The sequence below is a fragment of the Gymnodraco acuticeps genome, unplaced genomic scaffold (assembly GCF_902827175.1).
Source record: "Gymnodraco acuticeps unplaced genomic scaffold, fGymAcu1.1, whole genome shotgun sequence".
Taxonomy (NCBI): Eukaryota; Metazoa; Chordata; class Actinopteri; order Perciformes; family Bathydraconidae; genus Gymnodraco; species Gymnodraco acuticeps.
The window spans coordinates 720,665-727,079 of record NW_022990158.1 but is presented as its reverse complement, the minus strand read 5'-3'; positions in this window follow the sequence as shown (position 1 = coordinate 727,079).

Here is a 6,415-nt window from a genome sequence, read left to right as displayed (position 1 = left end):
GATGTTGCAATACAGTATAATCTAATGCTGGAAGTGGAATAAATTTGCTTATGAATAAAGTGTGGAACGTAACTCAAGGAGCGCATCTTGAAAAGCGCTTTAATACGTTTGTCTATCTGGCTTACTGCCGCGGATCCAAGCCGCACAATAACAAAGCGCAACATTAAAATAAGGACAGCTGTTTACAAGTGGATGTTTAATGACAATAAAGCATAACAATGGCTGAAAAGGAAAATGTGGAAACGAATGAAAGTCCTATGGACCCAAACGGGAATGAACGTGAAGTGCCCGTGGAAAATGCTAACGTCAGACCAAAAAGAACAATAAGACCTACAGAAAAGGCTTTAGAAGGTAATCTGGCGCAGTTCATTAAAAAAAGGAGAACGAAATTGGGTCAAGTGTCAAGGGAAAAAAATGAGATTGATTCACTCATGATTGATTATGGGAATATCATTGAGATGCAAGGTTGTCGTGGGATTTTTCAAATACTCTCCAAAGAGTTTTCAAACTCACATTACTCAGTGCAAGAAATGCTGTCGGAGCAAGAACAAGAAAGTGATCATGTTGACTGGTATCTCCCAAAAATTGCATATTTCAATGAGTTTCAAGATGTGATGAATAAATGGTTATCTAGAGCTGCCTCCTTTGAGCATGTGCCTCCTTCTGACCATGGCTCATATACTGCACATATATCAAGTCCACATAAAGCAATATCAGTGGGCATGATAAGCAAAAAAGGTAAAAGTTCTAGTGGCAGCAATAAATCTTCAACAGCTTCATCAGTAAGAATAAAGGCAGAGGCAGAAAGAGCTGCGCTCAGATCACGCGCTGCTGCCTTATCACAGAAACACTCACTTGAAAAACAAGAAGCTGACCTGGAAGCAATGAAAGCCAATATCAGAGCTAAAATGGAAAAACTTGAGCTTCAAACTGATATTGATGCTGCAACAGCCAACATTAAAACATTGGAAGCTACTGAGGATGATGACTCTGATCCTGACGCTTGTGTGGGAGAGGAGCAGTATGACACTGGTCAGCCAGATGAAAATGATGATTTCCAGGATGAAGAGAACCAAGGAAAACCTGTGGAGAAGGACAATAAAAAGAGTTTCATATACTCAAATGCAATGAACTCAAATCATGCAGCCCCTAGTGGTCATGTCCAAGTATTACAACCAGGGCCCACAACAAGGACAGCAGCATCAGCACAGCAGCATCACTCCACCCAAGTCAGACAAAGCTCTCGTACAGAAAGCAATGACTTTATTCAAGTAATGCAGCGGCAAAACGAAATCACTGAAATGCTAATGAAGGAGCAACGCTTAACATTACTCCCATCCAGAGAAATACCCATCTTTAAAGGAGATCCATTACAGTACCTTTCATTCATCAGAATGTTCGAACATACAATAGAAGATAAAACTGACAATTACAAAGACAGGCTGTTCTTTCTAGAGCAGTATACAGAAGGCCAAGCTAAAGACTTGGTCACAAGTTGCCAATACATGGATTCTAAAAAGGGCTTTTTGGAAGCCAAAAGACTGCTCCAAGAGAACTATGGACATCAACTCTTAATCGCAGAAGCTTTTTTGGACAAAATGTTGAACTGGAATGCCATCAAGAGTGAAGATAGAAAAGCACTGCATTCTTATGCTATCTTTCTTCGTGGATGTTGCAACACAATGGAAGATGTTGAGTTTTTGGATGAAATGAATAGCACATCAAACATGAGAAATGTGATCATGAAACTCCCATTTAAACTTAGGGAAAAGTGGAGAACAACTGCATATGCATATTATGAACACAATAAGACAAGAGCAAAGTTTCCAATATTGGTCGACTTCATTGAAAAGCATGCACGCATTGTATCAGACCCCATGTTTGGAGACATATAGGATGTCATGCCAAAAAGGGACAAAGTGTACAAATCACCCAGCAATAAGCCTGCTCATGGTTATAAGGGAAGTAGTTTTGTTACTGTGACAAGCCCAGGAGTCAATGAAGAGCAAAAACCTTTCCAAAACATCAAATCAGACCATAAAGGCATTACTGTTCAGAAGCGCTGTGTACTTTGTGCAGGAGAACACACCTCTGAAACATGTAAGATGAACAAAACATCTCACAATGAAAAAATCGACTGCTTAAAAGCACAAGGAATTTGCTTTGGCTGTCTAACGAAAGGACATCTAAGCAAAGACTGTCAGAAAAGAATGAAATGTGAAGTTTGTTCAATGAAACATCCAACAATATTGCACATCTACAAGAAAAGGATTGAACAAAAAGACAACTCTGATAAATACACCCAAGCAGCTTCTGTAAGCAGTGCATTAGTCTCTTTAAATGGCAGAAACCACACTGGGGCCGGTGGTCAACAAACCCTATTAATTATCCCAGTTCAAATCAAGTTGTCAAATTCGAACCAGACTGTGCAGACTTACGCATTTATGGATCGGGGAAGCACTGCAAGTTTCTGTACTGAAGCCCTTCAACAAGATTTGCATGCCAAAGCCAAGAGAACAAAAATCCTCTTAAAAACAATGGGTCAGGAGAAAATGATTGACACTTCCTTTGTCAAAGGTCTTGAAGTGAGTTGCATCGAAGGCAATGATTTTTATCAGCTGCCTAAAGTCTACACACAAGAGGAAATTCCTGCTGGAAAATAACACATTCCCACTCAAGAGACCATAAATAAATGGCAGTGACGTGCGATGAGGTTCATGGCTGGTGAGGCACTGACTCTTTCAGAGTCAGATTTACAAATATTATATTTTGACCTTAATCAAATGTTCGGTTATTTTCAAAAGCTTTTTTAGTCTGATGCTTCGATTCATTTTAAACAGACCGTTCAACAAAAGGATACCCAAAATCTAAATATTGGGTTGTTCTTTATTAGTAAGATCCCATTTTCATTACAATTGGGGTCTTACCTTGACTTGAAGATTAAGTCCATGCTATCCTTCTGGACAACAATCTCCATTACATTTTTGTAAAAGTCCTCCTTATCTTCCTCTAGTTTCAAAAGTCTAGCTTGTTGTTCGCGTCTACCGTCTCTGCGTAGAATAACAGTAGCAACAAGAACATGTGGGCTCACGTGCGCCCCCTTCAGTGCGGTAGAGGTTATGGCTGCCTCTCCTGGTGCTTTTTTCATTGCCGTTGTATGATGAGACCAGCGAGCCTAAATATCATATATACGTGAAATAAGTTATTTAGAGACCATGGATGGCGAGGATAAATGTAATAAAGGGATCTACAAACATTACATTGGTGACATACAGTGAGATGGTGCAGGCATGCGCTTACGGGCCCGCTTTCCAGACAGTTTCTGAGGGGTGACGCATTCTGAGGTGAGGCAGAGCTCATCTGTGCCTCACCTCACCCCACAGTAACTGGCTTGAGCGCGCTCACAAAATAAGTGCCCCCGCTACATTAGTGCCCACGCTCCAGCCAGTTACTGTGGGCTTACGAGAGGCAGAGCTCGTCCCTGCCTCATTCCCATGTAGTTGTAGCGGAGCTCGGCCAATTTGCTGATTTTGACTATAAAAAGCTATTGGAATCATACAGAAATCACACTTACAACACAGATCAGTGGAGACATTTTATTATTATTACTATTTTGTTTTTCCGTTACATTGGAGTATGACAGGTGAGGCTCTGCCTCTCCTGCCTCCACTGACTGCACGTCGCTGATAAATGGAAATATCTAAGAGAAATTAAGTTGCCTGAATTGGATTGTGAAATCGGGTTGCTTATAGGAACAAATGCACCAAAGCTAATGGAGCCGTGGAAAATAATAAACAGTCAAAATGGAGGACCCTTTGCTGTTAAGACAGTCCTAGGTTGGGTTGTAAATGGACTGAATCAGGAAACCACTGAATCTGAGAATACTTCATGTGCTGTTGTTAATCGGATATCAGTGACAGATTTATGTGAGCTGCTTGTGCAGCAATACAATCATGACTTTCCAGGGAAAGGTTGTGATGAGAAGAAAGAGATGTCAGTTGAAGACAAGCAATTTTTAAAGATCATGTCAGATTCAGCTCCAATCAAAGATGGACATTATCAGCTTGAACTTCCATTCAAACAGAAGAATATCATGATGCCAAACAATCGCAAACTTGCAGAGCAGAGAGCAGAATCATTAAAAAGGAAATTCAAAAGGAACAAAGTTTTCCATGATGAATATAAAACATTCTTGGAGGCTGTGATAGCAAAAGGTCACGCTCAGCTACTGCCCCAAGAGCAGCTCAAACCTGAGAGTGGAAAGGTGTGGTACATACCACATCATGGGGTTCATCACCCAAAGAAGGGCAAGATTTGTGTAGTGTTCGATTGTTTCGCATCTTATCAAGGATATTCATTAAATGACAAGCTTATTCAGGGTCCCAATCTTACCAACACGCTACTTGGTGTGCTCATTCGATTCAGACAAGAACAGATAGCTTGCATGGCTGATGTGGAGGGGATGTACCATCAGGTCAAGGTGGCTCCTGCCAATCAAGATTATCTTCGCTTTCTTTGGTGGCCAGGAGGAGATGTCAGTTTACCTCTTGCCGAGTACAGGATGACAGTACATCTATTTGGTGCCACTTCATCAGCAAGTTGTGCAACCTATGCTCTCACTAAAACCGCTGAAGACAACAAAGATGATATCTCTGCAGAAGCTGTTGACACTGTCGGAAGAATTTCTATGTTGATGACTGCTTAAAATCTGTCGCTTCTGCTGATCAAGCTGTGAAGTTATCTGAAGAACTCAAGGATCTTTGTGCAAAGGGAGGATTTAATCTGAGAAAGTGGACAAAACAACAGTAAAACTGTGCTGGCATCCATCCTAAAGAGTGAAAAACCCAAAGAGGTAAAAAACCTGGACTTAGAGACCCAAGACAATCTTCCAATAGAAAGAGCCCTAGGGATACAGTGGCAGAGATGTTCACAAGTCTTTTTTTGCAAGTCCAAGTCAAGTCTCAAGTCTTTGGTCACAAGTCCAAGTCAAGTCTCAAGTCTTTGTGGGGTGAGACTTGATCAAGTCTCAAGTCTTTGGTCACGAGTCCAAGCAGTGGTGTAGTGGGGATTTATTTACTGGGGGGACGCTATTTTAATTAGGTAATCCCAAACAATGCCACACAAGTGCGCAGCGCACTCACAAAACGGGCAGACAGGTCCACAGAAACTACCAGCATGCAAGTCCTATAGTTACTACTGCAAAAAGCAGACGGCGCTGCGCTCAACACACACACAGACTCAAAACCATGGACACACTGGCACATCAATTACATAAACAATTTATAGGCCTAAATTGCATAAACTACAGTACTGCAACTAAGCAGACGATGATCTGGACTTGAAATTATTCTGATTAGGCCTAGCCTACATTGCAAATAAGCAGACAGCGCTACTACACACACACACACACACACACACACACACACACACACACACACACACACACACACACACACACACACACACACACACACACACACACACACACACACACACACACACACACACACACACACACACACACACACACACACACACACACACACACACACACACACACACACACACACACACACACACACACACACACACACACACACACACACACACACACACACACACACACACACACACACACACACACACACACACACACACACACACACACACACACACACACACACACACACACACACCTTGCGTTTTGAATACTGATACATCCAAAATGGATGAACAAACTTTGCAGCCCAGTTTCTCAGCTTTGCAGTCTATCCACGGGTATGCCTCTTGTTTCCTCCGCCACATCTCCTCCGTCCATACCTCTGGGAAAGGTGAGCTTGAGCTAGCCAGGGGAACGTTGGTCGCCATGGTGTTACCATGATGTTAATGTTAATGTTAAAGGTGGGGTAGGTAAGTTTGAGAAACCGGCTCGAGATACACTTTTTGTTATATTCCATGGAATGCTCTTAACATCCCGATAGCAATGAATATCTGAAGTGCTTTGACAAAAAATCCATAAATCATCTGTGGAAGCCGTAGTACTGTAAAAAGCACGACCAATTATTTTAGCCTGCCCGGCTAAAATAACTGGATAGCCTACCTGCCTGTCAGCCTCCCATCGGGGCACAAACTTATCTCGTGCCCTCATTAGTCATGTGCGTGTTCGTGTGTGTTGGAGGAGGGGCTCAGTAAGGAAGTGGCAGATTTTCTCCGGTTTTGTATTTTCAAATTCTAGCGATCTCGAGCCGGTTTCTCAAACTTACCTACCCCACCTTTAATACGCCAAAAATAGAAAACACAATGATTGTTCACGAGTCCCAAAACACGAGTCCAAGTCGAGTCCGAAGTCTTTTGAGCAGGAGTCCAAGTCAAGTCTGAAGTCTCTGTGTGTGCGACTTAAGTGCGACACGAGTCC